This window comes from Leptodactylus fuscus, chromosome 7 (assembly GCF_031893055.1).
Source record: "Leptodactylus fuscus isolate aLepFus1 chromosome 7, aLepFus1.hap2, whole genome shotgun sequence".
Classification (NCBI taxonomy): domain Eukaryota; kingdom Metazoa; phylum Chordata; class Amphibia; order Anura; family Leptodactylidae; genus Leptodactylus; species Leptodactylus fuscus.
In genome coordinates this window covers 124,439,391-124,455,410 of record NC_134271.1, presented here as the reverse complement: position 1 = coordinate 124,455,410, position 16,020 = coordinate 124,439,391, and the positions used below count along the sequence as shown (strand labels likewise).

Genomic DNA, 16,020 nt, shown 5'->3' with positions numbered 1-16,020 from the left:
TTTTGACACTTTGAAAATGTTACCTGCGGTTTTGTGTATAAACTGTTTGTACATATAGACAAAAAAATTAACAAATATGTCAAATAAAGGGAACTGCTGACAAAAGCAATATCTGGTAGGAAAGTAGAGGATAGCAGAAGAGTCATTGTAGCCACACTGTTACTAGGACAAGAAAGGACTTATTTAAAGGGAAAATAATGGACTACCGGGGAGGTTTGTATTGCACTTGTCATAAGTGATATTGCATTTGTGGACTCTAGTTACCTGTTTAGTTGCAAATATTGTTGTGAGACGTTCATTGCAAAACTATATACTCATGTAGATTTATTTATGTATTTACTTGCCTGTATATCACCAACATATTCCGCAGCACTGTACAAATATTGTCATCACTCACCGTCCCGAGTAGGACTCACAGTCTCATATTACTGATTAGGATGTCTTTGGTGTATTGCATTCTTGTTTATTTTTTTCATTGCAGTTTTTGGATGGTCAAAGATGGACACTTATCGATCATTGTATTAAAAACCAATTTTTTCTTTTAGATTTATTTGTCTTTTTATGCTTTATACTTAAAGATTTGCATAAAGTCACCAGAATATAGAGATTTATCAGATACAAATATATAACTTGGGGTCCTGTATACAGTTAGGAATCAGACTGATAGTAATATAATATAGTAAGTTTATTAATGCATTAAAATCATCCATAGATTTTTCAGATAAAAGATGTATCGAGTCATTGAAATATATATATATATTTAGAAAAGATCTTCAATGTATTGCATATATAATATAGTAATATAGTAAATTTATTAATGCATATCTAATTTGGAATTCTTATGGTTTATTGTCTGAATTTATGAATTTTACATATGTTTTTTTTCCCATTTATTTGCTTTTTTTTATACAATAATATAAATGATCTGTCTATGAGAGGTTTTTCAGAGGTTGTATCAAGCCATTGAATCTTATGTAAGGAACTATACATATAGTAATATGGTAAGTTTATTAATGTTCCTAGGACAAAAAAAGGGACATTTACAGGGCAGAGATGGACAGAGGGACTTGGATTGTTCCTCCTGGTTTCTCTCTTTTAGCACTGGGTGATATAAGTAGAAGTGGAACTCTTGTCAACTTGTTGTATTCAAAGGAGGTGGGGGGGGGGCTTTATTCTCAATGAGTCAGATATTCTCAGCCATAGAATACAGTTTACAGACAGCTCCAGTAACTGTCAGTCACTGACCAACAGGACCCATACATTCATCCATACATGAACCTGGAACTATGAAGAATCCTTCTGTGTGCCCCAACCTAAAAGTCAGGTATGTTCATGCACCCTGCTAAATACCCCCTAATGGGTAAATTCACATGCTGCAGATTTTTTTGCGCAACTTTTTGAGATTTCAAATCCATGCATTTATCTGTATCCACGTGCATGGTTTTCTGGAGGCTAAATTCAGATAAATGAGACAACAAATCTGCCACGTGTGAACATACCTTACGATTGGCTAAAATGCAGTGCTATGTTGTAATGGGAACTACTTGGTTAGGTTTGGCTTTGGAATCTGTTTCGAACACCGATCAGATATTTGTCTGCAGATCTGGCTTATTATATGTGTTGTATATGTGTATGACCACAACAGTCCTCATATTTTCTGCAGATTTCACCAAATTTAGCAGGACCTGACAAAGCTCTACAGATAAATGTTGTATGTGTATGGCCAGCTTATGTCATGACCCTATGTATGAGTAGTCTGTACGTTGATGTGTTTGGTGTATGACTGTAGCCTATGTTCTAAGCTTCTACATTCAATGTACTTACATACTGGCCCCTGTCCGTATTCTGCGCCCTTATGCTAGGTTCACACTTGTGTTGGGGTTTTCATTCTTTGGGTCCACTTCTCGGAACTGAAAAACGGCAACCAATTTGGCTATAGTGGGGTACACCGGGTTTCTACCTGAAAAATGCATAGAGGACGACTTTTCTCTTCCCATTTGTCAAAGCGAAATGGGGGACAGAATCCCCAATTGGTCCTGAAACCCAGATGTGACTCCAGCCTTACTGTATACCTCCTATATCTCCCTGTTTCCTGTCGCTCTTTCCATGTTGCTCTGTACTTATTGCTACACAAAATAGTCTATTAGACCCCATCTTGTATATTATATATAAATATATATTGTATATTATTCTATTATTTGGTGCAATTTGGAAACCTAATTATTTATTTTTCTAATATGTGTATTAACCCCTTCCTGCTGCAGGTAACTTGTTTCTTTGGTTTTATTTTCATTAAGACTTCCAAAAACCTTTTAACCTGTATTTGTAATGGCTCCGTTTAAAGATCATTTGATATACTGAGAAAATGTGTATTTTTTTACTACTTAAAACCATGAAAAACTTTTAAAAACATGCTTTTTGTCACCTATAACTTTTTATACAGATTATTTATTGCAGGATGATCTGTAGTTTTCACTGGTACAATTTTGGGGTACATAAGACATTCTGCTATTTATTTTATAAGCCGGCAATTCTGGAATTTCTATACTTTGCCATACCAGTTATATATTTTTTTTCTTTTCAGATTTTTTTTTTATGTTAAAAGGGATTTTTCTAACTTTAATATTTCTGTTTTTTTTTTATTTTTTAAATGTTATTGAACATTACTGTATTTTTTTTTTTTTTTATAAATTATACTATATTGAGCATAAAATACTGCATGGGGGACCAGTGATGGAGCCAATGTATGGAGGGCTAATGATGGGGTCATTATATGGAAGACCAGTGATGGAGTTACTGTATGGAGGGCTACTGATGGGGTCACTGTATGGAGGACCAGTGATGGGGCCACTGTATGGCGGGCTAATGATGGGGTCACTGTATGGAAGACCAGTGATGGGGTTACTGTATGGAGGACCAGTGATGGAGCCAATGTATGGAGGGCTAATGATGGGGTCATTATATGGAAGACCAGTGATGGAGTTACTGTATGGAGGGCTACTGATGGGGTCACTGTATGGAGGACCAGTGATGGGGCCACTGTATGGAGGACTAGTGATGGGGTCACTGTATGGAGGACCATTGATGGGGCCATTATATAATTTGATGGGAAGCAATGGGGCCATTGTACTGTATGGAGACAGCGATGGGGGCCAATATTCGTAGAGAGCTTGGAACATTATTGAGGAATATTAAAGGGGTTGCCCATCACTCACATGTCACTGATTCCTTACCAGCCAATGCTGAGGCCATTACTTGGTCTCAGCGGTCACATGAGGCGCAGGACTTCTGGCAATGAAGCACTGGCACGAGACTCAATGGACACTGGTGGTGGACAATGGAACACTGGGGATAGGGATGTATGCCCAGTTCCTGGACATCCCCTAGCTTTTATCCACCTTTCTAATAGTGATGGCCTATTCTTAGCCAGGACCCCTGCAGATCAGCTTTTCTGGGATAACACAACTACCAGTAGTGTTAACATGCCAGGGGCCGTACTGCTTGCTTACCATACAATCTATAGCGGTGAGTTTTGGTGCTGCAGCAATGAACATTGTATCACAGGTGAGCGGTCTCAGTACAGCTGACTTGCAGGGGTCCTAGCTGTCAGACCCCTGCAGATGTAATATTAATGGCTTATCCTAAGTATAGGCCATCAGTATTAGAAATCTGAATAAACCATATACCGTAACGTATTCTATAAACCCTTCCCACAGATGCCCCCAGGGAACCCATTGTTAAAAATTTGAATCCCAACCCTGATTGGACTTCCCCACTGGAGTACCAGAGGATCCTCTGGTGGTCCCAGATTCTAAAGCATAATAATGGGGCCCAATGGTTAGATCCTATTGATGATGGAACATGGACAGGCACATGTCTTATACATTCAGGATGAGCCCTCAGATTCATTCTCCCTGAATTGCCCAAGGTACCCCAGTCAAATACTGCCCACTGCCTACCGACCAGGGTCAGATCCCCTTTCCTACACCCCTTCTGTTATTATGACGTTCATGTCAAACATTAGGAAGCGGAATGAAAAAAAAGGACCTTTTACGTAATGAACCATATGTGCCCTTCTTTATCGCTTTAAGAAAGTTGTCAGGTCTGCTTATTGGTCTATGGTACTTTCCAGGCCTTGATGTGCTAGAAGAAAATCCCTACTAGTGAGGACTGTATACTGTGGTGAACCTTTACATCTAAAGTGTATACTTTTACAGGGCTTAAATATTTATTTTATCATCCGGCATGTGGTCTATTACCTCTGATCTTTGTTTAAGCTCTTAATAGAGGCCTGTCAAAGTTGTATGTCATGTGCCAGGGACAGCTCACAAGGAGCCGTATTAATGTGGCTGGCGCTCGCTTTAATCTGTAGCTATGCATTAATAATACCAGACTGTATATTTGTGCATCCAATTAAAATCCTGATCTGCCTTAAGGCTTTGTTACTGCAAATAATGATCAGCGAGCCTCCACCAAGTCTATTACCTCCATGTATTGAATGGAGGGAGAAAAAGTCGAGCCTAGGATACTTTTCAATATGTTTAAAGCACAGCAAGCTTTTAGTGTTATGCCTTCAATTACAGGGAACAAATGATTGACAAGCGTTTTTACACAACGCCGACATGAAAAATTCTGACCTTATGAAATGTTTTCGGTTATAGATTTCTGTATTGTTTCCATCCGTGCATCCAGGCTGGGAAGGTTCGGAAGAAATCTTTCCTTTAGGTTTTGCAAATGCTAAAAAAAACAACAACAAAAACGAATCGCTATATTATAACACCACTGTGCCAAAAAATAATGTGTATTAATCATACACATAACATCCTATAATATAATGCTATGTTACTTCCAGATAGCTATGTCACTTATGTCTTTCACACATCTATTACTATCACATTTTTGTTTTTCTATTGTATTCAATTCTCTACCAACTTTACTAGTTTTTTTAATAGTTTGGCAGAGTTGCATATTCTGATGTTTGTAATAAATGGTTGAATATATTAGCAGATTCCTTATATAGTAACACTCATATTGCATTAGTATTAAATTATATTTTATTGATAAGATTTATTCACTTATTTAGTTAGTTGCTTTGCTTACTACTATACATATTCCGCATGTCCCTTACGTTAGGTTCACACTAGCGTCACCTCTCTATCGTTCAGGTCCATTGGGCGAACCAAACAACGGAGAGGTGGACTGCTAAAACAACGTAATCACATGAAGTTCTATGGACCCCATTGATTACAATAGGGTCTGTCGGGTGTCTGCTGTTATAAAACTGAAACGCAGAGGAAAAAAGTTCTCTGAGCAACACACTGCGGTGAAGTCTCCAATGGAGACTCGGATGCAGATGTGAACCTAGCCTAATACGGTAGGACTCACAATCTAATATATATAAGAGTTCCAAAGATCCAGAAGATGTGGGCTTAGTTCTCCAAACTCCCTGCAGAGTGTTCCTGAATGGGAGGACTAGTGAGGCCAAGGCCTTTGACTCCACTTTCTGCAAAGATTCTCAAAAATTTGGCCTTGGCCCTAATTTCCAGATAAGGATCTCCTTGCTTTTTTTGCACCCAGAGCGAACATCACTATTAATGGCTCCATTTCACCGAGTTTCTCCTTACACAAAGACACTAGAGTCCCATTTCCCACTCTTATTTGCAATGGCCATGGAACTGCTTGCCAGGCAAAAGCTGGTATTCTACTTGGACAGGGAGATGATGTTGCTTTGTATGCTGATGACCTCAATTTGTTCTTACCAGATCCGGACTCCTCCTTACTTCAGGCAGTCCTTGATAGATAACTGTGTCTACTACTCTGGATTTGGGATCAACTGATCTAAGTCCTCCGTTACCTACCATAACTGTAACAATTGACTTGTTGATACTAGGCCTGCAGATTACATCAACTTTCAAATATTTGGGAATATTCATCACCAAGGACCATGCACAGAGCCCCTCCTTTAATCTTTATCCCTTATTACCATACTTTAAAGAGAAATTCAATATCTGGGGAGCTCTCCCACTGTCAGTGGTGAGCACTCCATCTCTACTGCGCAGGTGTCGGAGGCACCTCCAGCCTGCGCATGTGCCAGCACAGTCAAAGAAGAGGAGGAGCCATCCCTGCAGAAGGGGAATCTGAACAAGAGGACAAGTAATTATAATGGGGTGGAGGAGTGGGCTGAGTTAGTTGGGAAGGGCTAGTACTGGGCGGGATAGCTAAGGAGTCAGGGAGGGGTGTGTGTGAGGGAGTGAGAGAGGAAGGGGGGTGAGAGGGAGGTAGTGTGAGAGCCTACAACTACCATGATGCATTGCATATCCTAAGACAGCAGGAAGGGACAGTATGTAAACAAATGCAGTGGATACCAGGAGCTCCAAGAGAAACCCAGGAATCACTCAAAAAACTGCTAAAGGCATTTGGGTGCACTTATTAACCCATTGTAGCACTAACAGACCTTTTTTTTTATTAACAAAAAAATATATATATATTTTCCCTGGAAAACCCCTTTAAAATAGAAGAAAAGATAGTAAATGGATTACAATCCAGGCTTTATTAAAGTATAGTTTATTGATCAATAAATTATACTTAATGAATGAATGAATTTATTTATTAATGACAAAAATGTTGCCAGAAAATCAGAAGTTGAAGATGTAGATGTAGGTAAGCTTTTGACTTTTATGTTGTTGACACAACCAGTTTAGCAAATAGTGAACATTTTATATGAAAGGATAAAATGTCTGAGCTATCAATATGTATTTTTGTAGAAGGCTTATCTATAAATCGTGAATTTATATTTCGACCTGATATTATAAAAACACTATATGGAATTGGGGCCGTGAATGTATTATAAATGGGAACATCTACTCCTTCCTTCCCCGGAAATCATCTCTTAGGGAAGAGTTGACACATTGTTTCCCCATTGCTCTGTATGGGTGGAGCATGTAAATTGCAGTATATGTTCATAGCCCACCCATGCAGTTCTCTAGCTGACTTTTCTTCACCTCTACCAACTCCAACTCTTTGTATCATTGAAAACGTGCTATTCTACTGATTCTGGTGCACTTGGAATTTTTTCTGTAATCCCCCATGTACCCTGAGTAATCACCTAATACACTAATTAGGTTCTCTATTGTCAAGAGGGTGGTCCTCATGATGGTGGCACAGAAACACCACTTGCAACTATTTTAGCTTGTATTGGAATCAAAAATTTGCAAATCACAAATTTATAACTATTGTACACTAAAGGAGTGGTGTTAAATAATAATGAATTCCCCCAATGTGTCAGTTAGAGAGTGAGAGTACCAGTCACATGACATAGCTAAGGGCCAGAATGGAATGGATATCTAAAATACAGCCATGAGTAAATAGAATACATCCGTTACAATTTACATTGTGTATCTTTCTAACAGGACAGGGAATACGCTTTTTGTTGTTGTAATGCTAATTTCTGTGCTTTCAGTCCACTGTGAGAGAAGCACATTATGAATGTTTGCTGTTGTTATAATTTAACCCCTAAATGAGGACCGTCCACCAACTCACTTTCTTAGCATTTGTTAATAGGTGCTGCTCCACTGACTCCAGTGCAATTGGAATTCTTTTCTCTAGCCCTCACTGTTCCTGAGTAATCAATTCAGTTAGTTTTGGTGCCTGATAGGCTGTTTAGGCTCTCTACTCTGTCAAGAAGGTAGTGTCAGTCAGGAACAGGAAAGTAGGTGTGCTTCTGAGATCGACATTGCCCAACTCTGATTGTGGCACTGAATCACACCCCCTTTCATCGCCAGACTTGCCCATCGGAGGATTTGCCTGCCCAGGGAAGGTGTGTAAAAAACAACAAACACTTATGCTTACCTCTCCTGGGCATCCAGCAGCATCTTCTAGCCTGTAGCTGACACCTGTGTTTGGGCCTCAGTGGTAACGTGGGGTGCGTTGGCTCAATCACAGGTAATGTCCATGACATATGACGTCAGCCACAGACCAGAAGAGGAAGCCGTAGAAAGCAGAACAAAACAAGGATGCCCAAGATAGGTAAGGTAATGAAGGTACAACTTTTTTGTTATTTTCCATCACTGAGTATAATAATAATACAGAAACGAACTGGAGAGCTGGACCTCATGTACTGTATATTCAACTAAACAAATTTCAAGGGGTTCGCATGAAACGGCTTGAGGATCTTTAGAGCATTTTTTACTGTGTGGGACCACTGTGAACCATACTGTGGGGAGTATATTATACTCTGTATGGCCACTGTGTGCTATTATACTGTGAGGGACCACTGTGGGGAGCATAACATACTGTGTGTGGCCGCTGTGTAGCATTATACTCTGATGGGGTGGGCTCTGGGGAGCATATTATACTGTGTGGAGCATTATACTGTGTTGGGGCTCTGGGTAGCATATTATACAGTGATGGGGCCACTGAGAAGCAATATGCACCATGTAGGCCACTCTGGGGAAGCTAAGAGGAGCACTTTATACTGAGGGGGGCAGTGTAAAGTATTATACATTATATGGTGCATTATACTATGGGAGCTCAAAATTCCTGATGGCAACTGTGTGTGCTATGCCTGCATCATAGTTCCCCACTATAATCTTGCACATTTGTGTACTGCTTCTTGGCCATGTCTCCTTAGCCGTGCCCCATACATTACTGTGAATGAACCGGCCATGGAGCTATTGGGGCCTGCACAGTACAGGAGGAGATCACCATACTGGAAATACTCTGCAACATCGGAGAGTCAGCACATATGCAAGATTTCAGTGAAGTAGCCATGGTGTAGGCTATTAGCAGGAAGCTGTTGGGTTGGCCCCCAAAACCTCCTCTGGTGGGCCCTTGACCCTTCAGTCTGACACTGCCCCCTTTCCTTCTTCTGCCTGACACTAACCATCTGAAAGTACAGAACATAAACAGAATATCAGGCAACAAAGCTAACAACACTTATTGCTCGGGAACAGTAGGTGCTAGAGAAAAAAAAAAAACGGATCAATGTACCGGAATCAATGGAGTATCAGCTATTACATGATTCAAAGACCTGGACTTGGTAGAGGCGGTGAAAGGTTTTCATTAATAGCCAAACGATTTTCCATTTTTGTTTTTCCTCCTTGTCTTCCAAGAGCTATAACTTTTTTTTATTTTTTGAATCAATGTAGTCATATGAGGACTTGATTTTTGTGGGAAAAGTTGTACTTTCTAATGGCACCATTCATCATTTCATATGGTGTATTAGGAAACTGAAAATAAAATTTTAAATGGTCACTGTGCAGTAAAAATGATACATTAGTGAAAATTTAATATCATGTGAGTGATAAATATTTTTATATTTTATTAGTACAAGATTTTTTGGACAAGGCAATACCTGGTTTATGCCAGTATCTAGTCATAAGTACAATAGTAAATCTGTGCCATTGTATTCAAAATGAAAGGGGTTCTCCTATGAACGCACCTGATGGCAGAAAAAGACCATCTGGTCCATCTAGTCTGCCCTTATCTCATTACCAATTTATCTTAGGGTAGATGTTTGTTTATCCCAGGCAGGATTACATTAAAGTACCATCAATTTCCCAACTAAATCTGCTGGAAGTTTGTTCCCAGCCTCAACTACTCTTTCAGTAAAATTAATATACCCTTACATTGCTTCTGATTCCCTCCCCCTCCCCCCACCAAAATTTTTAAAAATATAAATAATTAAAAGTCTGGCAAAAACTTTCTCTAACCATCTTAGTGGTGGCAGCCATTTTTCTTGGTGTGTTCAATATATACAACCATTAATGAACTGACACTTGTCAGAACTCCAGCCATGATTTCCTTATTGTGGCCAGGCTATCTTCTCATGCAATAGCACAGAAACAGATGAAGATGAAGAAATCATGTGCCAGGCAATGGACAGTTCCTGCATTCATGGTCATATCCATTTGCAACCTATCAAGACAAAAGACTGTCACCAGATGGCTAGACAAAATATTTATAATTCTGAAATATTTAATTATTTATAAAGGCCATGTGAAGCCATGTTCATTAGTCACATAGCCTCATCACAGCTCAGTCCCATTCAAGAATGGTATGACCTGCAATATCAAGCACAGCTGCTGCGCAAATATACAGCCCTGGGCTTGATAAGCACTGATAAGGCTGTACCTGAATGCTGGAGCCTATTCAAACAATTAATTGACTGGGGCCAAGATGTGTAGGACCGGCGGGGTATGGGGCCCGTGGCCAGCTGGAAATAGTCAGGGACCTGGGCCACCATGATAGCAATAGGTGAAAGCCTGTGCGCCCCTTTCTAATAGATGCCTGCCCAGTGGAGGCATCTGGCCTATGACAGAGGTCCCAGTGGTCCCAATGGGCACGGTGGCGAAATGACATGTGGCCCACGTCACCACAGTAGCAGGCAGAAGAAGGCTGATGCTGAATAGAGTGACAGAGTGAACATGCCCAGGAAAGGTAAGGATAGGTGTTTGTTAATTTTAATCACTTCCCCTTGGCATCTACTTATTATACTCTGGGGCCTGAGGAGATCCGAGAGTATAATAATAGCACTGAAGTGAAACGCCAAACCTCATGAATATTTGTCAAATTTTGTGGGGCTCACCTGAAGCAGCTGTAAGGGTGCTCTTGGGAGCATATTATACTGTGTGGGGGTCAGTGTGGAGCATATTATATCATGTAGGGGCTACTGTGGAGCATGTTATACTGTGTGTGGCCCCTTCACTATTCATATCACACGCCATCTGTTTTATAGCAGCCATGCACTATTATTACAGGCTATAATAACATTGCATGTTGATTATAAAACAGATACTATGCAATGTAAATAGTAAAGGGGTCACAGTGCTCAAAAAGCACCACAGTATCTTCAGTTGATCATCAGGGGCCTCCGTTGCTGAATCTCTGACATCTTTTATACTGATAGGACCTTGCAGATTAGCTGTTTCCCATGGCGCACAGATCCCAGTATTGTTTCCATGCCGGGTGCTGCACCGCACACTCATTCTTGATAACTGCAGTTGTGGGTACTATAGATGTATCCCTTTCAAGTATCTGAGGGCAGAGTTAGTGTGCTAAATGTTGTATTCATGACAATAAAATTAGAAAACGACTGACTAAATATAGCTTGTGTGGAATGGTTGCCAGGAGAAAGTCTCTTCTTTCTAAAAAGAACAAGGCAGTATGGCTTAAAGAGCCCAGTGGCTCAGCGGTTAGCAGGTTAGTGATTAGCGCTGGAGTTCTGGATTCAAGTCCAACCAAGATCAACATCTACATGGAGTTTGTATGTTTGCTCTGTGCATCTATATGGGTCAGGGAATATCTGTAAAGTGCTGTGCAATAAGATGATTGAATTAACCTCAACAACTCTAATTCTTTGCATCATTTAATTGTTGCTGCTTCACTGATTCTGGCCCATTCCTGAGCCGTTGATACTGATAGTTTTGGTGTCTGCTATACTGTTTAGGCTCTGCACTGTCAAGAGGGCAGTGAAGGCAGGAGCAAACAAGGAGTGCCATTTATCAAAGATGCTTGAATTGGTGGAAGTAGCGAAGTAATAATAATAATAATAATAAATTTTATTTATATAGCACCAACATATTCTGCAGCGCTGTACAATTCGTAGAGTTCAAATACAGACAGAAGGATACATTACAAAGAAAGTCATTTCACACAATGGGACTAAGGGCCCTGCTCGCAAGAGCTTACAATCTATGAGGTAGAGGGGGTGACACAAGAGGTAGCAGGGGCGGCATTGCTTATACAGGGGTCTGACAATGTTGTAATAGAGGTTACTGTCATTACACAAACATAAAACTGTGTGAGCCTTCACCAGTCGTATCCTTTAACATGTGGATGGTGCATGGACATATAAAATTAGCCTGAAATGGCATCATATCATGTGAGGTAATGTGGGAGTTGGAACAGTGGTGGGTTAAATTTTGGGGATTATAATGACGGTACGGAAGGGTTTACATTAGAAATTGTGTCTTTAGTTTGCGCTTGAAGCTGTAGAAATTGGGAGTTAGTCTGATTGTCCGGGATAGAGTATTCCAGAGAAGTGGTGCAGCTCGGGAGAAGTCTTGTGAGTGAAAGGTCCAATGTGGAACCTGAACAAACCACAAGATTCCTAGAACAATGTCCAACCAACTTGGAGATGTTTGGCTGCAGAACCTGTGACATATTTGGCAAAAAAACAAACATAGTATGTCACATATGCTTATAACAACTGTCAGGCATGGTAGTGATGGGGTGATGATTTGGGCTTGCTTGGAAGCCGTAAGACCTGGGAAACTTGCAGTCATTGGGTTGACTATGGAACCCTATGCAAAGTACTCTAGAAGTTAAAGCTTGGCTGAAACTGGGTCATGCAACACGAAGATAATCCCAAGCACATCAGCAAATCTATAACTGGATGGCTGAAAAAGAAAAGCATCATGGTGTTTCAATGGCCTGGTCAGAGTCCAGACCTCAACCCAACTAAATGATTTGTCAGGACCTTAAGGGAGCTGTGTATAAACAAATGGCCACAAACCACAAAAAAGTGAAGCAACATTGTAAAGAAGAATGGGCCACAATCCCTACAGAATGATGTGGGAGCCTGATAAAGTCATACTTCAAGCTGTGTAGGTTATTCTACAAGCAATGGATGGGGGTGCGCTTAGTTTTTCACATATGGCTTTTCCATGTTGGCTTCATTTGTGTTGAGTAAATAACGATACAGTGGAATCTATTGTTCTTATTCATCTCAGGGCACAATAAAAAACAATCTGGTCCTTAGAAGGCCTAACCATTTGGTGAATACAACCTGATACAACCATAATTTTGAAGAGGGTGGACTCTATTATTCTCATGATTGTATGAGGACTGTGAGGAATACAAGTATTTACGAGTAAGTTGTAGAAAGTTGTATTGCGAGGAGTTTGGCAGGAGCGGTTGCTAATTTGTTACTGGTTATTTAGAGAAGCCATTACAGTAATAGTAAAATCAATGCAGTTAAATGTATTATACTTCACCTAATGCTCCGGCATTGATGTTTCAATTTTAATTACATTTTCAAAGCTTAGTTAGAAAGAGTTTGTAAAGCCCTTAAAGGAAATCCATGATAGCACTTTGTGTGTTGGGTAAACTGCAGCATAATTGAGAGCTACAAAACCCCGCCAATTCCCTTCATTGTATGCAGCCTGTACTTATGAATTAATAATCTACAAGAAGTAAAGTGATCAAGAATATCCCTCCATCAAGGGAGACCCGAAGCAAACCACTGCTTCCAAGTGGAAAAAAGCCACTCTAGATTTGTATAAAGTCAAATGTAGGCAAAACCGGAACGTAGTTATAAAGACTCATGGGCCCTGGTGCGAAGCTCAGCTTGAGCCCCCCACACCCTTTGGACGCCAACCCTGTTTGTGAGGCTAGAGATACATATCAACTTTGGTACATATGACACAATGACAAACATTTGTAATGCTCTTTTCTCACAAAAGGGATTCACAGTGCAGGGAGTGTTGTTGAGTTAGTGGCTGCCATACAGACACTCATCCCCAACACCCACAAGGGTCAGTTTTTTATGGGAAGCCAATTGACCTATCAGTATATTTTTAGGAAGTTGGAGGAACCTGGAGTACACAGAGGAAACCCACACAAACACAGGGAGAACAAACAAACTCCATGTTCCTCCTGTCGTGCCTGTGGTTGTTCCAGCATCTCAACATCTCGTTGAGACGCCATATAATGAGCATGTTGTTAGCGTTGATGATCTGCCTGGTCCGGCGTTTCGGCAGCTGTCAAGCTGGCCTGCCACTGAACTTGTTCTTCACACTGTGCCTGTGATTGTACTGGCATCTCAGCAACTCTCTGGGATGCCATATAATGAGCGTGTTGTTGGCGTCGATGAGCCCCTTGAGCTCCACTTGAGGAGAACTCTTTTGACTTCTGGCTACTTTGATAGCTCTTGTTGTTTTAGGATTTTGTGAGAAATTTTATTTTATTTTTCCTGGCATGTTTAAAATTGGCAAACTGCCAATTTGGATTAAAGGTGTTTTCCCATCCAGTGTGTCAGCACTGCCTGGAGCAGATCAGATAATATGCAAATGCATGTACACAATGGACTGAGGGTTAGCGTGTGTTTACATAGAGAGATAGCAGGCCTGGCTTTATCAGCCTGCTGCCAAGAGCTGTTTAATATAGTATGTGAACATGAATGAACAGTTGTGAAGCCATGTCATTTACTGGGATAAAAAAGTAGTCTATGTGTTAATCCAGGTTACAAACTATCTATGTGCCAAATTTCATCCAAATCAGTTCAGCCGTTTTTGCGTGAAAGAGTAACAAGCACACAAACTTTCACATTTATAATATTAGTAGGATTAGTAGGATTTCACAGACTCTTTAGTCCTTACTCCAGCTTGCATGTCTGTAAGAATAAACATCTTGATATCACTGTTTACATCAGTCCCGCTCCCTCATATACACATGCACTCCACTTGGCCAAGTGTGCACATGTTCAGAACAGGGAAAGGGGAAAAAAATCCTTGCCTGTCTACTCTGATGGTGACTTATCTCCCCAATAACAAAACACTGGGCATGTTGGAATCCTCCATTATTGATAATCCACTACACCAACATTTGCCAGTTGGAAGTCACCATGCACATGCCAAGATCATGTGTGTGAATACGGCTGCACCCACTGACCACCTTTTAAAGGGCATTTTTCTTTTTAGACCTAAGATGCAGATGTCTGCCTGGTGACAGATGTTCGAGCCTACGCCACTATGTACTGGGAATGAATAGTGCGTCGTAGTATACTCTCTACGCAGGTAACAAGTGATGTGGGAAACTAACCTCCACGTGCTGTTGAACTATTTTCAGGTTTTAATAGTCCTCCAATTAAGTGCTTCAATATGTTTACAAAACTCCTAACCTGATAATACCGGCAGTTGTAGCATCCAAGGCAGCCTTGTAGCTGGGAGCGGAGCTAGTGGTGGTAATACTGCCATAATTGTCAGCTCATTTACAGAATATTTAGCTGAGCAGTGAGCCAGATGAGAGGAGTTAATGAGCACAGCTTCTGCCGTAATTAGGTAAGCAGAAGTAGCGCTCAGGAGAAGCTGCCGCCTGCCTTCTTGTGCTCTGCAAGCTAAACACTTAGTAGGACTCATTGACTAGCATTGCATATATGTGCCCTATTTGCACTAATCCATAGCAGCCAATTAGCTCTTTGGCGGCTATAAGTAACCGACATTTTGTCACTGTAATTCTGGGTGTAATTCTGGGCAAATATGTTAATATAGAAGTCCGGAGTTTTTGTTTCCTACTCCTATAGTATCTTAAGGAGGTTCCGGTTCTCATTAAAAAGATCCAGCTGTTGTATGGAAACTTACTTGCATGAGAAAATAGTATGCAAATTATTTCTCCTATCTAGAAAAATATAGGGAAAAATCATTGACTTTATGCCAGTTAGGGCGGGTTCACATCTGCGTCCGCCCTCCGCTTTGTGGGTTTCTGTCTTCTGCCCACAGGAGACGGAAACCCGGCAGTCAGTGTCCGCCCGTGAGTGTCTTCGTCTTTTTTTTTTTTAACCGGACACAAAGTCTTGCATATCCAACTTTGTGTCCGGTTAAAAAAAATGGTTTCGCCGTGGACTGTCAGAAGACGCTCACGGACGCTCACGGGTGGACACTTTGCAAACCCATTCAAATGAATGGGATTGAAAGCTGCCTGCAGGTTTCCATCTCCTGTCCAGTTTCTCGGGTAGAAGACAGAAACCTGAAAGCGGAGACCGGGCACAGGTGTGAACCCGCCCTTATCAGACATGAGCAATTTTTGGTGCATATTGTTGTTGCACCAAAAATTGCACCATTTTTTTTTATTTTTTTTTTAAATTCTTATGTAGATTGTGAGCCCCATATAGGGATCACAATGTACTTTTCTTTTTCCTTTCAGTATGTCTTTGTAGAATGGGAGGAAATCCATGCAAACATGGAGAGAACATACAAACTCCTTGCAGATTTTGTCTCTGGTGGGATTCGAACAAGACTGCAG

The 16,020-nt window shown here is 40.7% G+C and overlaps 1 protein-coding gene across 2 annotated transcripts in view; it reads left to right on the top strand.

Annotated features, from left to right (window-relative positions):
* Nucleotides 1-1,307: 1,307 nt before the first annotated feature.
* The window catches only part of PRKD1 (protein kinase D1), a 138,901-nt gene continuing 124,188 nt past the window's right edge, over nt 1,308-16,020 (top strand). Inside the window, exon 1 of one of the 2 annotated variants that reach the window (XM_075282977.1) lies at nt 1,308-1,324. The gene's annotated coding sequence lies outside the window, so the exon portion shown is untranslated. Of the gene's footprint in view, nt 1,325-8,295; nt 8,307-16,020 lie in introns of those variants that run through there. The other variant, XM_075282976.1, reaches the window with a different exon arrangement.